Below are 10,053 nucleotides of genomic sequence, written 5' to 3' on the forward strand. Positions count from 1 at the left end.
ACTTCTCCTCCGCTTGTGCTGTACAGTTTATGACCATTGCAATAAATAATAGAAAGTCCACTTTTTTAACATGTATCATTTCACTATCCCTCGGTCGATGAGAAACCATCAAATCAAACTTTATTGGTCACATACAAGTGTTTAGCAGATGTTATTGCGGGTGTAGCGAAATGCGTGTGCTTCTAGCTCCAACAGTGCAGTAATATCTAGCAATATATACCCAATACACACAAATCTAAGTAGAAATGAATTAAGACTATATACATATGGCCTAGCGATGTCCGAGCGGAACGGATTAAGATACACTAAAATAGCATATAAAAACAGTATATACATATGAGATGAGTAATGCAAGATATGTAAGTATTATTAAGTGAATGAGATACCGTAGAATAGTATAGAAAACAGTATATACACATGAGATGAGTAATGCCAGCTATGTAAACATTATTGAGTGACTAAGAAACCGTAGAATAGTATGGAATATAGTACACTGCTCAAAAAAATAAAGGGAACACTGAAACAACACAATGTAACTCCAAGTCAATTACACTTCTGTGAAATCAAACTGTCCACTTAGGAAGCAACACTGATTGACAATAAATTTCACATGCTGTTGTGCAAATGGAATAGACAAAAGGTGGAAATTATAGGCAATTAGCAAGACACCCCCTAAAACAGGAGTGATTCTGCAGGTGGTGACCACAGACCACTTCTCAGTTCCTATGCTTCCTGGCTGATATTTTGGTCACTTTTGAATGCTGGCGGTGCTCTCACTCTAGTGGTAGCATGAGACGGAGTCTACAACCCACACAAGTGGCTCAGGTAGTGCAGTTCATCCAGGATGTCACATCAATGCGAACTGTGGCAAAAAGGTTTGCTGTGTCTGTCAGCGTAGTGTCCAGAGCATGCAGGCGCTACCAGGAGACAGGCCAGTACATCAGGAGACGTGGAGGAGGCCGTAGGAGGGCAACAACCCAGCAGCAGGACCGCTACCTCCGCCTTAGTGCAAGGAGGTACACTGCCAGCGCCATGCAAAATGACCTCCAGCAGGCCACAAATGTGCATGTGTCTGCTCAAATGGTCGGAAACAGACTCCATGAGGGTGGTATGAGGGCCCGACGTCCACAGGTGGGGGTTGTGCTTACAGCCCAACACCGTGCAGGACGTTTGGCATTTGCCAGAGAACACTAAGATTGGCAAATTCGCCACTGGCGCCCTGTGCTCTTCACAGATGAAAGCAGGTTCACACTGAGCACATGAGCACATGTGACAGACGTGACAGAGTCTGGAGACGCCGTGGAGAACGTTCTGCTGCCTGCAACATCCTCCAGCATGACCGGTTTGGCAATGGGTCAGTCATGGTGTGGGGTGGCATTTCTTTGTGGGGCCGCACAGCCCTCCATGTGCTCGCCAGAGGTAGCCTGACTGCCATTAGGTACCGAGATGAGATCCTCAGACCTCTTGTGATACCTTATGCTGACACATGCACATTTGTGGCCTGCTGGAGGTCATTTTGCAGGGCTCTGGCAGTGCACCTCCTTGCACAAATTCGGAGGTAGCGGTCCTGCTGCTGGGTTGTTGCCCTCCTACGGCCTCCTCCACGTCTCCTGATGTACTGGCCTGTCTCCTGGTAGCGCCTCCATGCTCTGGACACTATGCTGACAGACACAGCAAACCTTTTTGCCACAGCTCGCATTGATGTGCCATCCTGGATGAACTGCACTACCTGAGCCACTTGTGTGGGTTGTAGACTCCGTCTCATGTTACCATTAGAGTGAGAGCACCGCCAGCATTCAAAAGTGACCAAAACATCAGCCAGGAAGCATAGGAACTGAGAAGTTGTCTGTGGTCACCACCTGCAGAATCACTCCTGTTTTGGGGGGTGTCTTGCTAATTGCCTATAATTTCCAACTTTTGTCTATTCCATTTGCACAACAGCATGTGAAATTTATTGTCAATCAGGGTTGCTTCCTAAGTGGACAGTTTGATTTCACAGAAGTGTGATTGACTTGGAGTTACATTGTGTTGTTTAAGTGTTCCCTTTATTTTTTTGAGCAGTGTATGAGATCAGTAATGCCAGATCTGTGACTAGTGTTCCATTCCTTAAAGTGGCCAGTGATTCCTAGGCTATGCCTATAGGCAGAAGCCTCTAATGTACTAGTGATGGCTGTTTAACAGTCTGATGGCCTTGAGATAGAAGCTGTTTTTCAGTCTCTCAGTAACTGCCATTTTTTCCTTAACTATAGACTTAAGAAGAAAGTTAAGCAAAGTTGCTATTCCTCAATAAAGTTATTGGAAATGTTTTTAATTGTTTTCCTGAGTTTCTTCCTTCAGAAGAAATGGATTCTTGAAAATAATGCTTTAGGATTTCTTCTTGGAAATGTACCTTTAGGACAGCTAAACCCTTCTCGTTTGCAGACTGGGCCCAGGAGGTGAGCATTTTAAAAATACATCATAACTAAAAACACCAATGTAAACCTTAATTTGAAAAGCTTTTAATGACATATTTGACAATAATTAATATTATTATTATAATTTTTGAAATGGTCATAATATCAAATGATGACAAACGCCAAATGTATTGATTAGAAAAGCTATTAAAATAACATAAGTCAAAAAACAGAATAATCAAACTGGAATATTTAGTAATTCAAAGCTTTTCTAATACTGTACATTAAATGATTCTTTGGGTAGGTGCTAGAGAGAGGGAGAACCCACAGAGACCTCTCAGAGATCGGATGAATCCTCGACATGTCCCTGACCATGTTCTAGTGAGGAAATATCGACTAGCACGAGACTCTATCATGTACTTGGCTGATCTTCTAAATGAAAACTTAAAAAGAAAGACCATGAGATCATGATAGCACTGAGATTCCTAGCATCGGGATCCTTTCAAGCCTTGCTTGCAGGGACAGTGGGAGTTAGTCAGTCCTCTGTGAGTCGGGAGGCTAGTGCGGTGTGTGATGCACTGTGTCGTCATGTGCAAAGATTCATCAAGTTCTCATCAACTGCAGCTGAACAAATAAGCACCAAACAAAAGTTTGAGGTGGCTAACTTCCCCAATGTCCTTGGTGTTGTGGATGGGACCCATGTGGCAGAAAAGGTCAGTGACGATAACCAGCTTCTGTCAAAATATGTCTACATAAGTAGAGTTTGCACACCATCAAAATGTATTATTTCAGTAGTATCGTGTCTTTGGCATCATTAAAGTGAAGCCTGTTATTTTATCAAATCAATTCTCTGTAATTATTGTTGCGTGATTAAACTAATCATGTAAATGTAATTAACTAGGAAGTCGAGGCACCAAGGAAAATCTTCAGATTACAAAGTTATATTTTCCTAATATAACTCCTTAGATAATTTAATATCTGATCAATTAGTCTTCTAATTAATGAATTATTCTTTACCTCACGTTAGTCTCATTCCAAACATCGTAAATTGTTGGTTATCTGTACGAACCCAGCCTTTACTATGAATCATCCATACACCAATTGTCTTAATCATTTATTTACTAACTAACAAAATAATCACAGAAATGCATAAACAAACAAACAGTAGATAAGGTTACAAGGAAATGATAGGGGAGGTTCCCTAGTGGGCTAAGCCGATATGACGGCTTGGTGGACAAAGGGAAGTGGGTGTGGACTGTGAACAGCGGGAAAGACAAAAAAGGAATCACTACACAGTTGATATTTATATTAATTGAAATGCTAATCCTTTAAACATGAAAACTCATTCGGGAATAACTGCAATCAATATACACTGCTCAAAAAAATAAAGGCAACACTTAAACAACACAATGTAACTCCAAGTCAATCACACTTCTGTGAAATCAAACTGTCCACTTAGGAAGCAACACTGATTGACAATACATTTCACATGCTGTTGTGCAAATGGAATAGTCAACAGGTGGAAATTATAGGCAATTAGCAAGACACCCCCAATAAAGGAGTGGTTCTGCACGTGGTGACCACAGACCACTTCTCAGTTCCTATGCTTCCTGGCTGATGTTTCGGTCACTTTTGAATGCTGGCGGTGCTCTCACTCTAGTGGTAGCATGAGACGGAGTCTACAACCCACACAAGTGGCTCAGGTAGTGCAGCTCATCCAGGATGACACATCAATGCGAGCTGTGGCAAGAAGGTTTGCTGTGTCTGTCAGCGTAGTGTCCAGAGCATGGAGGCGCTACCAGGAGACAGGCCAGTACATCAGGAGATGTGGAGGAGGCCGTAGGAGGGCAACAACCCAGCAGCAGGACCGCTACCTCCGCCTTTGTGCAAGGAGGAGCACTGCCAGAGCCCTGCAAAATGACCTCCAGCAGGCCACAAATGTGCAAAGAAATCCTACTAATATTAGGCTGTTTGCCTCATAGCCTACCTCAGCCAGTTAAGTTATTTTATATAGGCTCTGAAGAAATAGACTCAAATTAAGCCCTCTTGTTTTTTGTAAATTAAAATTAAAATAATGATTATTGTTGAAATGAATTGCTTGACTGGTGTAGGTTTTCTCCATCTGTTGGTGTGCAACACTTGCATAACAAGTTAGCTATATTTTCAGCACCAGCCACTGTTCACCTCTTATTGATTGCGCTGTTGTTGCCTCCAGTTTTTTAAATTGAACCTTTATTTAACAAGGCAAGACAGGTAGGAACAAATTCTTATTTACAATGACGGCCTACCCCGGCCAAATCCGGATGACGCTGGGCCAATTGTGCGCCACCTTATGGCACTCCCAATCACGGTCGGATGTAATACAGCCTGAATTCAAGCCAGGGACTGGAGTAAAGCCTCTTGCACCGAGCTGCAGTGCCTTAGACCGCTGAGCCACTCTGGAGCCATGATGTCATGGCAAATTGAGGGGGAGGGGGGTTCACACCTGGCGTGGCTATTAGACAATTCTTTAGTAAAGGTTGAATAGTCTATTGTTCAGCTAATAGCCCATCCTGCTACGCTTGTGAAAACCAATAATCATATTTTTTCCCTTTCCACATGTTAAAGATTCCAGTTGATAAAGTGTTTTTAAACACAATCGACCCCAACCCCAATTAATACATTTGGTGCAATTAATCAATATTGTGCTGGACTTCGGGCTAGATTGTTGAGGGTTCGAAACCTGCTCCCTGCTTGTTTCATTACATTATTATGCCGGTCTCAGAGCAAATAGCCTGGCTTGTTACTTCCATCTCGTTCCTCGCTCTTTTACACACGTCATTCTCCGCCTGAGTGGCTCGCTTGTGGGCGTGCTGGAAGGATGTACTGTTTTTTATTCTGTTTATATGATTTACAAATCAGCCTTTAGTTAAATCATGTGTCTAGTCTATTGCATAGTTACAATGTGTAATCTACGATGTCCCAGGAGCAGGAGTGGTAAAAACTGAAGTGTATAATTTTAATACATACATGCATACACAGCATCATTCAAAGAATGGAGTTTGATACACCTGGTATTGGATATGACTGGAAAAATCTTGCTAAATAGAAATTTTTGTAAATTAACTTTATGACAAACAAATATGCACAATCGTTTGTCTCTACATTAACTAACATATTCCTCTCAATTGTAATTTTTTTGCTTGACCTGTTATGACGTTATAATTACATACATTTGCTTCCACCATAAAGTCACCAGGGACGGGTGGTTTGCGTCAAATTCGTCATTGGAACCACTCGATATGATTGGTCATATAAAAACCTTGGGACCCAAATGCATAATGAGTGCTCTAACTCCCCCTTGTGGTGGTCTGGAGCAATGAAGCCGTGCCGCTGGGTACCTTTAAGTCCCGCGGTGTAAGCTCGCAACTTTCAAAGGAGGAACCACTGTACCTCTTGCTTGTTCTTCTGTCAAATGATCATAATGATCCATGGCTCCCACATCCGGCCACATGGGCATATGGATGAGGTCCAGTGTTATTCCTGGAAGATCATACACATCGTGTTGGCATGACAACAACATTTCAGGAGCTGTAGGCTCGATATGATGAGAGAAGTAAACAAGTGTGACGTTAGCTGCACGACTGGATACTTTTGTAACCATTAACGTAATCTTGGGCCACTGCCAAAGATGGCTGCCGAACATTTAAATAAGGCAAGAAAACTAATTAAACGTGATTTATCTAGCTAGAGTTAGCTCGTCAATTTGCAAAGAAGAACTTGTCTAAATTAGCTAACGTTAACATCGTTAGCTATGTTGGCTAAGTAGCTAACGTTAATGTTGTTTCGCGTTAGCTAGCTAGATAACTTACCGGTCGCGCAGTCCAAGTCGATGCGCCGAACGCAGTCCCTCTACCAACGTCTGTCCTGTCATGGACAACACCTTCTCCTCTAGCTGATCCACTTGAACGGTCGATACCCCCCCTCCAGTCTACTTCAACTCCCTGCTTTTCTCAGATCCCTTTTTCTTAGCAGCCGATTTGATGTCGGCCCACATCTTTTTTTACGGCGTCATTGTCCCTTGCCATACCCCCGACGGCAGAGACAGACTCGGCCACTATCGTCCATCCTCTCTGTTTGGTCTCTGCAGTGACCCCACAGTTATCGAGTCTCTGTAACGGCGTTCCTCTCTCTCTTCATAAGAAGAGGTGGTGTAGTGATCGAGCCAAGGCGCAGCGGGTTGTGAAAACATGATGAGTTTTATTTATAAGACGAAACGAAACAAACTATACTTGAAATAAACTAACAAAATAACAAAACGAAAGTAGACAGACTTAATACGACGAACTGACATAACACACGCAGAACGAACGAACAAGTACTTACTACAAAGAACGCACGAACAAACCGAAACAATCCCGTATGGTGTAACATTGACACAGAAACAGGAGACAATCACCCACAAACAAACAGTGAGAACACCCTACCTAAATATGACTCTTAATTAGAGGAGAACGCAAAACACCTGCCTCTAATTAAGAGCCATACCAGGCAACCAAAACCAACATAGAAACAGATAACAGACTGCCCACCCAAAACACATGCCCTGACCTAAACACATACAAAAACAACATAAAACAGGTCAGGACCGTTACAGAACCCCCCCCTCAAGGTGCGAACGCCGGGCGCACCAGCACAAAGTCCAGGGGAGGGTCTGGGTGGGCAGTTGACCACGGTGGTGGCTCCGGCTCTGGACGCTGTCCCCACACCACCATAGTCACCCAACGCTTCTGTCTACCCCTCCCAATGACCACCCTAAAACTCACATCCCCTAAATAAATGGCCAGCACCAGGAGAAGGGGCAGCACCGGGACAAGGGGCAGCACCGGGACAAGGGGCAGCACCGGGACAAGGGGCAGCACCGGGACAAGGGGCAGCACCGGGACAAGGGGCAGCACCGGGACAAGGGGCAGCACCAGGATAAAGACCAGCACCGGGACAAGGGGCAGCACCGGGACAAGGGGCAGCACCGGGACAAGGGGCAACACCGGGACAAGGGGCAGGTCCCGGCTGATATACTCTGGCAGATCCTGGCTGAGGGACTCTGGCAGGTCTATGCAGGCTGACGGCTCTCGACGCTCATGGCAGGCTGACGGCTCTCGACGCTCATGGCAGGCTGACGGCTCTCGACGCTCATGGCAGGCTGACGGCTCTCGACGCTCATGGCAGGCTGACGGCTCTCGACGCTCATGGCAGGCTGACGGCTCTCGACGCTCATGGCAGGCTGACGGCTCTCGACGCTCATGGCAGGCTGACGGCTCTCGACGCTCATGGCAGGCTGACGGCTCTCGACGCTCATGGCAGGCTGACGGCTCTGGCAGATCCTGTCTGGTTGGCGGCTCTGGCAGATCCTGTCTGGTTGGCGGCTCTGGCAGATCCTGTCTGGTTGGCGGCTCTGGCAGATCCTGTCTGGTTGGCGGCTCTGGCAGATCCTGTCTGGTTGGCGGCTCTGGCAGATCCTGTCTGGCGGACGGCTCTAGCGGCTCCTGTCTGGCGGACGGCTCTGTAGGCTCATGGCAGACGGGCGGCTTTGCAGGCTCATGGCAGACGGGCGGCTTTGCAGGCTCATGGCAGACGGATGGCTCAGACGGCGCTGGGGAGACGGATGGCTCAGATGGCGCTGGGGAGACGGATGGCTCAGATGGCGCTGGGGAGACGGATGGCTCAGATGGCGCTGGGGAGACGGATGGCTCAGATGGCGCTGGGGAGACGGATGGCTCTGGCCGGATACGGCGCACTGTAGACCTGGTGCGTGGTGCCGGAACTGGAGGCACCGTGCTAAGGATAAGCACCTTCCTACTAGTGCGGGGAGCAGGGACAGGGCACACTGTACTCTCAAAGCCTACTCTATCCCTGATGCGAGGTACCGGCACTGGTGACACCGGGCTGAGGACAAGCACATCAGGATTAGTAGGGGGAGAAGATACAGTGTGTACAGGGCTCTGGAGACGCACAGGAGGCTTTGTGCGTGGTGCCGGAACTGGAGGCACCGAACTGGATACACGCACTACAGAGAGAGTGCGTGGAGGAGGAACTGGGCTCAGGAGACGCACTGATAGCCTAGTGCGTAGTGTAGGCACTGTAGGTACTAGGCTGGGGCGGGGAGGTGGCGCCGGAAATACCGGACCGTGGAGGCGTACTGGCACTCTTGAGCATTGAGCCTGCCCAACCTTACCTGGTTGAATGCTCCCGGTCGCCCGACCAGTGCGGGGAGGTGGAATAACCCGCACCGGCCTATGTAGGCGAACCGGGGAAACCATGCGTAAGGCCGGTGCCATGTATGCCGGCCCGAGGAGACGCACTGGAGACCAGACGCGTTGAGCCGGCCTCATGACACCTGGCTCAATACCCAATCTAGCCCTACCAATGCGGGGAGGTGGAATAACCCGCACTGGGCTATGCACTCGTACAGGAGACACCGTGCGCTCTACTGCGTAACACGGCGCCTGCCCGTACTCCCGCTCTCCACGGTAAGCCTGGGAAGTGGGCGCAGGTCTCCTACCTGCCCTTGGCCCACTACCTCCTAGCCTCCCCCCAAGAAATTTTTGGGAATTACTTACGGGCTTTTTGGGCTTCCGTGCCAGACGCGTTCCCTCATAGCTCCGGTTCCTCTCTCCGGTAGCCTCTGCTCTCCTCAGTGCCTCCAGCTGTTCCCATGGGAGGCGATCCCTACCAGCCAGGATCTCCTCCCATGTGTAGCAACCCTTTCCGTCCAATATATCGTCCCATGTCCATTGCTCCTTCTTTTCCTGTCCCTTACTCCAATTACTCCGCTGCTTGGCTCTGGAATGGTGGGTGATTCTGTAACGGCGTTCCTCTCTCTCTTCATAAGAAGAGGTGGTGTAGTGATCGAGCCAAGGCGCAGCGGGTTGTGAAAACATGATGAGTTTTATTTATAAGACGAAACGAAACAAACTATACTTGAAATAAACTAACAAAATAACAAAACGAAAGTAGACAGACTTAATACGACGAACTGACATAACACACGCAGAACGAACGAACAAGTACTTACTACAAAGAACGCACGAACAAACCGAAACAATCCCGTATGGTGTAACATTGACACAGAAACAGGAGACAATCACCCACAAACAAACAGTGAGAACACCCTACCTAAATATGACTCTTAATTAGAGGAGAACGCAAAACACCTGCCTCTAATTAAGAGCCATACCAGGCAACCAAAACCAACATAGAAACAGATAACAGACTGCCCACCCAAAACACATGCCCTGACCTAAACACATACAAAAACAACATAAAACAGGTCAGGACCGTTACAGTCTCCCCAACAGCAACCTTTTCCTGGCTGCTATTTCTTTACCTAGCAGAGACCTGTAGATGACCTGGAGCCAGTGGGTTTGGCGATGAGTATGAAGCGAGTGCCAGCCAACGAGAGCGTACAGGTCGCAATGGTGGTAGTCTATGGGGCTTTGGTGACAAAACAGATGGCACTGTGATAGAATGCATCCAATTTGTTGAATAGAGTGTTGGAGGCTATATTATAGATGACATCGCCGAAGTCGAGGATCAGTAGGATGGTCAGTTTTACGAGGGTGTTTGGCAGCATGAGTGAAGGATGCTTTGTTGCGATATAGGAAGCCGATTCTAGATTTAA

This window comes from Salvelinus fontinalis, chromosome 28 (assembly GCF_029448725.1).
Source record: "Salvelinus fontinalis isolate EN_2023a chromosome 28, ASM2944872v1, whole genome shotgun sequence".
Taxonomy (NCBI): domain Eukaryota; kingdom Metazoa; phylum Chordata; class Actinopteri; order Salmoniformes; family Salmonidae; genus Salvelinus; species Salvelinus fontinalis.